This window comes from Sminthopsis crassicaudata, chromosome 5 (assembly GCF_048593235.1).
Source record: "Sminthopsis crassicaudata isolate SCR6 chromosome 5, ASM4859323v1, whole genome shotgun sequence".
Classification (NCBI taxonomy): domain Eukaryota; kingdom Metazoa; phylum Chordata; class Mammalia; order Dasyuromorphia; family Dasyuridae; genus Sminthopsis; species Sminthopsis crassicaudata.
In genome coordinates this window covers 46561633-46574492 of record NC_133621.1, presented here as the reverse complement: position 1 = coordinate 46574492, position 12860 = coordinate 46561633, and the positions used below count along the sequence as shown (strand labels likewise).

Genomic DNA, 12860 nt, shown 5'->3' with positions numbered 1-12860 from the left:
GATTCAAAATCTAATATTTTACCCACTGTACCACCTAGCTACTCCTGCACATTATACTAGATGGTACCTGGCTCAGCTCCTTCACTTTATTCCTCCTTTGGCAGTGAGGGGAGAGGAGTTTCTCTGGATCTCAGTTTCCTGCTTTGTAAAATAAAAGTATTGTACATTAAGGTTCTTGTCTATTTTGAATCTCAAAGATTAGTGTCCAATGGATGCAGAAGGACCTGAGTTTGTGTACTGTCTCCATAATTTTTAGCTGTAGGATATTGGGTAAGTCATTTTGTTTCCCTAAGCCTATTCCATAAATGCAGGATAATAATACACTACTCATCTCCCAGGACTGTAGTCAAGAAATTGCTATGTAACCTGGGCTACACATGATTCTGTGTACACTCCAGTATGATGCTTATTAGTCCATTCAGCCAAACTCATTGGTGACTCAGAAAAGGCCCAAATAGGTTATTATGGCAAAGGAGAAAGCCCAAAAGGACCGAGGCTCAGCAAAGAGAGAACCCTGACCCAAGGGAGAAGTAACGTACCCTCAAGGTTCTGGCTTCCCAGTTAGAACTGGCCAGAAGCAGAAAGACACTTAAGTGCCATTGGAAAGGAAATGTCTGTCTGCACAGGATGCTGCTTTCTCCTCTGTCCACACATAGACAAAAGGTCCTCCACCTACCTGGTCCATCTCTTTTCCCAGAGGATACTAATAAGAAGGCCCTTGGCAGGGGTGGATAGAGTGGGCAGCTGAAGATCTGCACCGAGCTCAGTCATTCATTGGCTGTATGATCTGGCATGAGATCTGAGCCTCTGTTTATATGTGCAAATGGGCATAAAAGTACATGCTATTCCTGAGGTTTGAATATATGCAAATACAAAATATACATGCTATGTAGGTAGCTGTCCTGAGATTTGAATAGATACAAATATAAAATATACATGCTATGTAGGTAGCTGCCATTGTCTTCCTCCTTTTCATCCTCCTCATCCTCATCCTCATTTCTAAATGAGGGAATTGACCCCAAGGACTCATGATGAAAAATTCTTTCAGTCTCTAGAGAAAAAACTCTTGAGTACAAATTTTTCTTGCCTTTTTTTGTGTGTTATGGCTGAAATAGAAATATATATATATAATTATTATCATATTGTTTACTTTCTTGGTGGATGGGGAAGGAATATGAGAAGGAAGTAGGGAACTTAAAACTTAAAAAATTTTTTTTCTATTCCTCTCCCCTCACTGCCAAAGGAGGAATAAAGTGAAGGAGCTGAGCCAGGTACCATCTAGTATAATGTGCAGGAGTAGCTAGGTGGTACAGTGGGTAAAATATTAGATTTTGAATCAGGAAGACCTAGGTTAGATTCCTGATTCTGGCACTTATGAGCTGACTGGCCCAGTTTTCTCATCTCCAAAATAGGAATACTAACACCTCCTTCAGAGGGTTATAGTGAGGATGAAATGAAGTAACTTATATAAGTAATTGACAAGCCTTAAAGAGCTACATAAATAGTGGCTATTATACTGTTATTATTTTCAACTATTGTATTTAATTGTCACTAAATTCTTTTTTTTTTTTTTTTGAGGCTGGGGTTAAGTGACTTGCCCAGGGTCACACAGCTAAGAAGTGTTTAGTGTCTGAGACCAGATTTGAACTCAGGTCCTCCTGAATTCAAGGCTGGTGCCCTATCCACTGCCCCACCTAGCTGCCCCCCTAATTGTCACTAAATTCTTGACAGGGATTCCCAAATCTTAGGAATCCAAGTGGAAATGATTTATATATATATATATATATATATATATATATATATATATATATATATATATATAAACAATCTATTCTAAAAGGAACTCTTTAACATTTTTCAGTTCCATAATTTCCTTTTGTTTATCTTTCAGTTAGATTTATCCAAAATTGATAGACAGATTTTGAAATCTCCTTGACTATGTTACTATCTGCATCTTCTTGATGCTCAAATAATATTTTTATTAATTTAGATTAATATTAAAATATTACTAGTATATATTTATTACTGATAATTGGTTTGTTGTCTGGTTTCTTTCACTAGACTTATATCATCTGGTCTCTCTATTTTCTTCTCTGTTTTCTTCATACTATCAAAACTTCCACGTTTCCCTTCTGGGTTCTACTAGGTATTTTCTACTATTGTATTTTCTACTATTGTCTTATAGGACCTTCCCCATGGATTCCCCTCTTTCTGTTCCATTTTTAGAAGGTAGCAGAGATGATACTGCCCCAGGGTAGACTCTTATCTCCAAGCACATTTCTGATTATGAAGACCACAGCTAATCTCTCTTGTTGACTCTTTTATTTTTCCTTCATTTGCTTGTAAATCTCCTCCCTGCCTTTCCCTTTGCTCCAGGTCCCAGTTCTCCCCAGGGGTTTTACCTCCTGGAACTGGGACATTTGTCAAGCACCAAATTCCCCAGTCTTATCAGGTGTGAGGTCCTCCTTCCCTTTCACCCATTGTGGAATCCCCCTCCCACACACACACAGGCTCATGCATTCCTCTACCACCTTTCACTTTTAAATGGGTAATGTAGTCCCACAAAAGAAGCATTGCTATGTAGACAAAGTGTCATCAATTTCTGCCCTCATGCCTTCAGTCCTGTCTCTTCACCATTAACTGTACAAAATTTCTGCCTTTACTTCTATTACCTTATTTAGAAAGAAGTTTCTTCTTTGTTATTAAACATCCATTTTTTTGTCCTGTATACTTAAGTTTAGATTTATCAGTTGGATGACCCTGAGCTCCATCCTGAGTTTCATTGCTATTTGGAACACATTATTCCATTCCTTTTTCCTTTTTTTTCAAAGTTGGTGTAAAATACTGTTATGTGAGTCAAATGTCCTTCCCTTTCTATTTGAAAATCTTGCTTTTGAATTGAATTTTTAAATTTTTAACCACTATGTGTTGTGGGGTTTGCAGCCTTAGGTTTTTGTCTGAAGGTGACCTATGAATTCTTCCCACTGGAATTTCATTTTTTATGTTCAGAAGTTCTAGACAGATGCATTTATAATTTCTTTCATTATGGTCTTAAGGTATCTTGTTTTTATAGTGAGCTTATTTTCTTTTAATATTCTTAGTTTTTCCTTAATTGTGCTTCACTTCTGTGTATTTGTATCCCCAATCTGTTGTTCATGCTATTGTTTCTTTGGTGAGGTTTGCCATTACAGATTCAATATTTTCTGTTCTTCTGATCATAATATTTGCTGTGCAAGACATAAATTCTACTCTCATTTCTCTTTTAAACCTCTCAGAAATAGGGTGTTGTGCTGTCCTCAAATTCTACAGAGGCTTCTGTCTCATCAAGTTTTGAATAATTTTCCTTCGTTTTGCAATATTTATTCAAAGAAGCCAGAACTCATTTACTAGATCTAAAGGTATTTCTTTCTTTTGTTACTGTTTTCCTTCTTTGTTTATCCGTTTATAGTCAAGTTCTTTGAGATTTTTTCTTCCTGAAATCTTTGATTCTTTTAATGATTTTCTTCCCCTTATTCTCTTTATTGCCTTCTTTCTGATTCCTTCCCCTCTGATTGTAGCTTCCTTGGGGTCTGGATATCAAAGCATCTTTGCCTTCTCCGACATTGGGCATTTCACAGCCTAAGTCTCTGCCCCAAATGACTTTTGGCTGATCAGAACCAGCTGGATTCTGGGTGGAATACTACAGAGCTCCACATCTGGAGGACTGTCTTGGTGACCTGTTGGACCATTCCATTTATTCCTTAGGTCTCTGGCTCAGCGCTATCAGTTTAGAGTCTGCTTTTTCCAACATGAGCAGTTCAGAGCTTTGCAGCCCTGGTACTTCTGGTTTGTGACCCCAGGCAGGCTTTTACTCCTGAAGAACTATTGCCAAGCTGGATGTTAAGTCCCGAGCAGATTTCCTGGAGTCTGGAGTCTCAGTAGCACCAGAAAAGGAAAGCAGTGTTTGGTAAACAGAAGTATGGATTTTGATGTTAGCTTATATTGTGTCCTTGTAACCCTTACTGCTGGTAATATGGATAGGTCCTAAGTGAGCTTAAAGTCACTGAGCATCAATTTCTGAATTTGGGGGAGTTAATTATTTTTTGTTAACTCTGTTTTGGATATTGATGACCTAGATCATGGAAACAGCTGGAGTTGTTTTATCTTTGGTGCATAACTTCTATTTTGGATAAATTCAAGAATTTGTGGGAATCAGAAAGATGGTCAAATCTGCCCTCTTATTGCTCATATGACCAGGAAGTATCGGCACTCCGTGCTCCAGACAAACTGGACAATTGGCTATCCCCTTTTAACTTCAAGACTTGGTTCATACTGTGCTCTGTATGGGGAATGCCCTCCTGTTTGCCTCACCTGTAGAAATCATATTTATCCTTTAAATTTTTGATCAACTCATACTTCCCCCATGAAGCTTTCTCTGATTTCCTCCAGTATTATATACTTAGAACATATTATTTTGTATTACAGTTATTTGTCTATGTAAACTCTTATGAGGATAGGAACCTTTCTTATCTATACTTTAATTATTTTTCCCAATATCTAATTTAATCAAGTGCACAATAAAACTGTACATTTCAACCAGTTTCAACCACACACAAAACATGTAAACAATTCTTACATGAATAAGTTAACATGTGCAGAAAATCAAACCTACAGTCCATAGCTGGAAATGTATTTATCAAAGAGAAAAGCTGAACACAAAAGCCATTCCACATGCAAAAACAAAACAGGCCTACCAAAGTGATCTGGATCAAGAAAATGATCCCTAGAACATTCCTCACAATGAAAGGTGGGCTAGATCAAAGGCTGGACACTATAGTGGAGCAAGAGTTAGAGCTTTGAACGAGCCAGTCGAGGTGAGATGGGACTTTGGATCCAGTGGCACCTAGCCCCTTCTCTTACGTGCCAGAGAGTTCAAGGCTCTGTTTCTATATCAACTCCTTAAAACTGCTGCCACCAATTAATATTAATAGAATTTTAATTGTCTTGGTCTCTAAATTCTGAATAGCTGGAACTGAACAAAGCAGGCCAGGAGACAGGTTTTAGAGATCAAGTAGTTGATTAATTACTCACATTCAGAGTGAGAAATATGGTTTGCAAACTGGAAGTACTCCTGAGTAGGAGACTTTCACCTGTTGCAGGAAAGGTATCGTTGGTTTTTGTTTTAAATGAATTTCAAAATATATTGGGCAAATTCAGATCTGTTAGGTTTATTAAATTACCAAAGGCGGCAGAGGTGTTGGATACATGGCCTGTGGGCTGTCTGGGACCTACAACATTCCCTGAATATGGCCCAAACCAGACTGAAATACAATCGGGGAATATTTAGCAAAATAAATGAAAGTACAACAACATATAGATAATATTAATATATGGTTTTCTAAGTCAGTACATAACCCACCAGAGATCCTTGTGTAGAGTTTAGGAACCTCCATTTCTATCTGATTTTGAGAGCATTGGTGGAGAACTGACCATAAGAGTCAGGAATATCTCAGTTCATAGGATCCAGTGACCTTCTAAGTTATCCAATCCAACTTCTCATCTTATGAAAAGAAGAAAGAAGTCCAGGGAAGGGAAGGTCGTGCCATCCTAGAAACTCACCCTGGCAACTTGCGAAAATTGTATAAGCTCAGGTCTATACTGGCAAAGGGGGTTTCTCAACTAGATACTTTACTAATGAAATCACAGAACCAGACCCCCCAAATATGTGTAATGTGAATATATATGTACATAAACATGTACATATATAATCAGTGTATATGTGTGTATAAATAGGTATATATATAAATGTGATTATAAATATCTGGGCAAGCATAAATATGGGCATATATACATACATGTATACACATATATGTATATATGCCTATAAAGAGGTATATATGAATGCAAATATAAATATGACTGCAAGTCTAAATATATGTACATATACACATACATGTACATGCATATATCTCTTAAACAGATATATGTGTATAAGTATAAATATATATATACATGCACATATGTATATGTATACATATAAATGCAAATATAAATATGTATGTGTTTATATATAAAATATAGTCTTGAACATATACATATATGTATGCATACTATATATGTAATTATAGCTGTATTTATAAACACATCTATGTAACATGTATATTAATTTGTGTAAGTATAATATATTTATACATACAGTGCATTATATATATATATACATATATACATGTGCATGTGTGTGTATACATTTGTATCTATATGTGCATAATGTGTTTACATATATGTTAGGATTCTTACAGATGTTATGGGCCATAACTTGAGACAAGGTAATGTATTTGGTTCACATCTTTAAAGGAGTTCAAACCTTTAAAGGAGTTTACACCTTTAAGTGTTTTAACTCCTTTAAGGAGTTCACTCATTAGTCCACACATGAGATTCACACCTTTAAGAGCGCATACTTTTAAGGAGCTCCCACAAGCCCAGGGAGTATCCATAAGCCCATAAATTTAGAAGTTCTCTAGAGTTACCCGTGGCGCTCTCCTGGAAGTCCATGAGGAGGTGTTTCCTTTAGACTTGTGAATCTCCTGTGTCTCTCCTTGGTTCCCTGATAAGCTCTTGTCAGAATGTCACCAGGCAGCTTCAGTCTCTAGCTCCCTCTGAATTCAAAGCCTCCAACCAGCACAAAGGTAGACATGGGAAGCTCGAGGAGATTCAGAGAGCCAGAAGCCACGAGTAACCCTAGAGAACTTCTAAATTTAGGTGTGAATCTCATGTGTGGACCAATGATTGAATTCCTTTAAAGGTGTAAACTCCTTTTAAAGATTTGAACTCCTTTAAGCGTGTGAACCAAGTACATTACCTTGTCTCAAGTTCTGGCCCATAACATCTGTAAGAATCCTAACACATATACATATGCATATAGGGTTGTATGTATGTATGTGTGTGTGTATGTATATATATATACACACACATATATATATATATACATATATATACACACATATATGCATATACATCTGTGTATATAAATATAATATAGTGTTTATACATACAGTAATGTGTATGTGTATATACATTGCATCTAATGTGCATATAAATTTAGGTGTAAGTATAATATATGTGTATATATACAGTATGCATGTACATATATGTATATGTGTACATATAAATTTGTGTGTATATAAACATAATGTATTTATATGTGCACGCATAGGTATATATGTCTACATACTTATATGTTTGTGTGTAAATAAAATGCATGCTTACATGCACAGTACATATATGTATGTGATATAAATTTGTGTGTATGTATAAGCATGGTTTGTGTGTTTGCATATGCAGTACATATATATATATATATATATATATATATATATATATATATATATATATATATATATATATATATATATATATATATATATATATATATACACCCACATGCATGCATACTTATGCATATAAATATGAGTATACATGTGTGTATTTGCTTCCCGAGCTAGCCATTTCAGCCCTTCTAAGGATCCGGTATCAGGGAGGAAGCGAGCTTTGCTTTTTCTCCAAGATTTTTCACTATTCCTCAGTCTCCACCTTCATGCCATCTCTTTATTCCAAACGTTACCAGGGAGGAGGAAGAAAGGAAAGAGAGAGGGAAAAAAAGAAATGAGAAGAGGAGCAGAAAGTAGAGGGGAGGGAGAGACCAATGTGGGGGGAAAGAAGCTTTAAATGGGAGCTGAGATGAATGCTTCACTTGTTGGCTTTTAGCACAATTACCATACCTTCGGAAATATGCAGGGAATAGTTAATTATGACTAAATGAGGTCCTTTTTAGAGTCAGTGGCAGGCCCAGGATCCAACTGTCAGCATTCTGAATGATATTGAATTGGGAGGCTGGTCCTCCTGTCAGCCAGGAGGATGGTCTGCCTGAGTAAAATAGACAGTGAAAAGATAGCTGGGTCAGACAAGGGAAGCAGGCATGGCATTTGCATACTGTTTCTGCAAAGGGGGTTTAATCCAAAGAAAGCAGGAGATTTCAGTATTGTCAGTCAGGGCTTTGTTCATGGTAAAGAGTAGAAGGAAATCTCCCAAAGAGGCCTTTCTCAAAGCCCCAGTCTCAGCCTGGAGGTTATTCTGGTAAAGTTGTATCCCCTTGGCTTGTTTGCCCACTATTGTCCATTTGAAGGTCGACTAAAGTCTCAAGACTCAAAGCATTCCCTCTCCCGAGTACAAAAGCGGCTAGTTCGGAAGGGGAAAAAGTGACTTGTGTTGCCAACTGAACCAAGCCCCCTTTGTTCTGTGCCCCAGATCTCCTCTGAAGAGTCACAGACAGACTTTAACATCCAACTGACTCAGCCTGAAAAAGTGTTGTTTGTGGGCTGGAAAACAAGGTACAAGTCCCTCCCTGTGGCCCGGCTGGCTGTCCAGGCCCTGGACACTCCAGTGGGCTTGCTCCCCAAGAAGAAGGGAGTGCTCCGAAAATGAATCTGTAAAACTGCCTTCTCCAAGTATTTCATCAGTTTGGAACACATCTGCATAATCTTTGGACTGAGAGGGAGACTAAGTCAAAGTTCACATCCAGAGCTGGGATAATAATGATTGCCACTTTTACAGCTCTGCTGCTCAGAATGAACACACTGTCTATTGCATAATAAAGATCATTTCCTCCCTCTCATTGAAATACTTTTTTTTTTCTTCTAATTTTCTTGCTTGAAATTAAGGATTGCTTTCACATTGAGAGAATTTATGAACATGTCTCCAAAAGACTTACCCTAGAACAGGAATTTTCAAATTTTTTTTTTGGTATGTCTGTCATGTACTCCTTTTGGTGGTCTGATGAAGTCCATGAAACCCTTCTCAGAAAAAAAAATGTTTTCAAATGCATAAAATATGTAGGATTGCAAAAGAAATATATTAAAATCAATGTCATTTTTTTCCATTTACATTCATGGACCCTTCTGAAATCTGTAGAGTCCAAGTTAAGAAACCTTGGGGAATTTTCTCTGCAATGTTTGGGTACCTCTCACATTTAATGGTTGGTTTGGGAATATTCTTCCTGTGGCTAAAGAAAACACCTTTATTAAAGAATATAAATTACCCATGCATATATCTTGTAAATAAAAAGCTATAATAAAAAGTGAAGAATATAAAAATGGAGAAGCATAGAACTCCAGGTAAAACTCAATATTATTAATTATTAAAATACTATAAATAGTATTTTTATAAGATCATAGATTTGGAGCTGGAAAGGATCCCATAGGTCATCTAATCAAGCTGTGATTTTATTAATGAAGAAATTTCTCTGCATGTGACTTGCTCACAGCCACATGAGCAATAAGTTAGGAGATCCAAAATTTGAACCTGGACCCTCTCATTCCAAATTCAGCACAATTTCTACTTCACTGGGTTGTTGAGACAGCTAGGTGGCACAGTGGGGAAGGGCCCAGGCCTGCAGTCAAAAAGTCTTGAATTCAAATCAGGCCTTGGGCACTCGCCAGCAAGCCACCCTTTGTTTGCCTTAATCCATCAGAGAGGAAAATGACAAACTACTCCCAGTATCTTTCCCAAGAAAACCCTGTGAATAGTATCATCCATGAGGTCATGAAGAGTTGGAGATGATGGAACAATATCATGACCTATAAGGTCATTTATAGAAATGGGAAACTGGAATCCAGAGATCATGTAAGGTATCCTGGCAGGTATGGGATCCAGATCCAGGCTCCCTTCCTCCAAATGCACACCTGGTCTGTCTGTGCAAGGTCCAAGCTGGTGTACAAAGTGCTGAGGGCACAAAAATATAGAGCCCCAAGGAGCTTCCATTTCAGTGAGGGAATAGAACATCAATACAGATTAGTATGAGACTGAATATGAGGGAGCCAAAGAGAGTGTACTTTCCCCTGGGGAGGTTGGGAAAAGGTCTTGAAGGAAGAAGATTATAATAAATGAAAAAGAAGAGGGAGGATATTCCAGGGATGGAGGAATAATGAAAATGAGGTCCACAAATAGACCACTTTGACTACAATAGAAGGGAAATAGCGGTGGTTTTTGGTGGTGAATCATTTCAGCTATGTTCAACTCTTTGTGACCCCATTTGAGTTTTTCTTGGCAAAGATAATGGAATGGTTTGACTAATGAGAATGGGGTCAACAAGTAGTCCAATATGGCAAAAATCTGCAATAAGAAAGGAAATCTTGTTGACTCCCATTTGAAGTTTTCTTGGCAAAGATACTGAGGTGATTGGCCGTTTCCTTTTCCAGTTCATTTTACAGATGAGGAAACTGAGGCACACAGAATTAAGTGACATGCCCAGCATCACCTAACTATTAAGAGTCTAGAGAGTAGATTTGAACTCAGGAAGATGAGTGTTTCTGACTCCAAGCCTGGGACTATATTCAATGTACCACCTAGTTGCCCTAACAAGGGAAATAATATAACATAATTAGGGAAGTTAGAGCCAGAAATGGAAAGCTTCAAATTCTAGAATGAAGAATGTGTATTTTGCCTTGTGAGCTACTGAAAGTTTTTGAGTAAAGGAGGGCCATGGTCAGATGTATCTAATAGAAGGATTATTCTTCAGCTGGATGAAATAAGGATCAAGGAAGGAAAAGGTTATATGCCATGGAGACCAGTGAAAGGGCACAATAATGATTTTCCAGGTGAGAGGAAATGAGAGACTGAATTAGGTAGCAGTGTGTTTGGAGGGGAAGGGACATATGCAAGGGATATGATGGACGACCAACAAAAGACACTTGTTACACTAGTGAAACAGAAAACAAGGCACTAATTGGTCTACATGATTTTCTGCTTTTTAAGTGTGGGGTCACTAGCACAATATATCTGTTCTGGACACAAACTAACGGAGTGAGAAGATCTTGACTTTGAATGGAATATCCAATTTAGAATTCAATATTCAGATTAAAAGCATTAGAAATATTAACTTGTAGACATGGCACTGTGTGTGTGTGTGTATTTTTTCCCTGAGGCAATTTGGGGTTAAGTGACTTGCCCAGGGTCACACAGCTAGGATTTGAACTCAGGTCCTCCTGACTTCAGAGCTGGTGCTCTATCCACTGTACCACCTAGCTGTCCCAGTGTATATTATTTTAACTGATTAATTTTCTAGGACTATTTTGAGATCAGTAGACAAACTCACTCTATAAAAGCACAATACAAATGTGATAAAGAAGTTACCCATAAGTTCCTGCAAAGTGGAGGAAATGTATATCTTTCTTCCAGAATAAAGACAAAACTCTTGACACATTCAAAGAAATAGGAGGGTACTTAGAAATTAATTTGAGACAACTTCTTTTAGAGAAATTTCTGTCCCCCTCCATCTGAACAATAAATTGGGACTCTTTCACCATCCCATTGGTTCATTTGTTGTCTCCACTGACATCACTGATGTTGATGGGTATAAACTGAGGGTAAGATTGGGTCCCTGGGAAATCTACAGTGGTCAGACATTCTCTTAAAATTTTTTAATTATTAAACAAGTAGAAAAGATGGTGATTGTTGCTGCTCTTGAGGGTCTGCTAATTTTTTTTTATGGTTTAGATAATTTTCTGGGTATAAATAAATTCTACTTTGCAAAAAGAGGTGAGCTATTTTCCCTTCTCTCTTTGCATTTTTCCCTGTGAGAAGCATGTCAAAATTGGGGGAGGGAGGGGACCTGAGTATCTTCTTCTTTGTTGCCCAGCTTGTTGAGCACAGCACTGTGTTCCCTTTCCCACCAGGAAGGTCAGACTGCTGGGGGCCAGGCTATTTTCTGAAATGATCCCTACTGTCTGTCTCTGGTGTCTGACAGACTGTAACAGTTGTCTGTGTTACTATGTTTTCAATGCTTGCTAAATGCCTCACTTTCCATGAAAGACATAAAGTATGTAGCCAGCATTAAAAACATTAGGTTAGTTGGGTTGCTTTTATTTTTTCATCACTCACTGAAGTTTTAACTTGAGCATTCCTTCCTAAAAGCAAATTTAATTAACTTTCTTGTAAGATATTGACAAGTTCAGGAAGTTTCCATCCATATAGATGCACACACACACACACATACACATACATACACACACAGAGATAAGCCTTCATTTATGAGCTCTACTTCTAAAGACACTTTTTTTTTTTTGTAAATCGGGTAATAAAATTATGAAATATAGACTGTTTCAATAGCTGAATTGTCATGGTAAGTTTCCTTTGTTCATTTATATTTCAGTTTAGTGTATTTTGATCAGAGGTATGTGTAAAGCCTAAAGAAATTAGTACTGTGCTGAGCCTTCAATACTCTCCAGATAATTGAACTAATTAAATCTTTACCAACATTAACACAACTTCAGCATTCCTTGGACAGTGGTTAATTATTGCAGGAACATGGCAAGCTTAAACTAAACAGATGAAAATAGAGTTCTGTGGAATGGGTATTGAGTTTTTTCTTTATTCATCTTTTGATAAGGTTTAATTAAAACTGCCTCTCTCCATTGTGGTGAGAATGAATGTGCTTGTTTTCTTAGAGAAAGGCAAATTATTCACTTCAGCCATGGTTCAATCATCAAAGCCCTGCAAAGTTTTGGGTTATATTGTAGCCAGGGAGATATAATTGCTGCAATCCTCTATGAAGGTTTTATCTATTTTATTACTTTCTCTTATTTATTTTTGTAGGAAAGAAATTATAGAATCCGTTTTCTGATGTGGTGTTTAAATGAATAGGTTTGAAGCACCATTACATAGGTTGAAGAGTGTTAAATGCAGTTTTAAAAGTTGCACCACGTGGGGCATGATGCCAAATTAAAAGGCAAAATTGTGAAAAAGTAAAGAAATTGGGCATGTCTTTAACCGAACAGTATTTGAGATGATTTTATGTGATGAAGCGTCGAATTCAATCTTAAGAGCTT

General features: G+C 37.2%; 1 protein-coding gene across 10 annotated transcripts in view; it reads left to right on the top strand.

Annotated features, from left to right (window-relative positions):
* Positions 1-12860, top strand: part of CDK14 (cyclin dependent kinase 14) — a 772185-nt gene that overhangs the window by 684988 nt on the left and 74337 nt on the right. For 3 of the 10 annotated variants that reach the window (XM_074266574.1, XM_074266569.1, XM_074266567.1), the window contains one exon: positions 8284-8650. The exons of the other annotated variants lie outside the window; for them this stretch is intronic. The gene's annotated coding sequence lies outside the window, so the exon portion shown is untranslated. Of the gene's footprint in view, positions 1-8283; positions 8651-12860 lie in introns of those variants that run through there. 10 annotated transcript variants of the gene reach the window in all.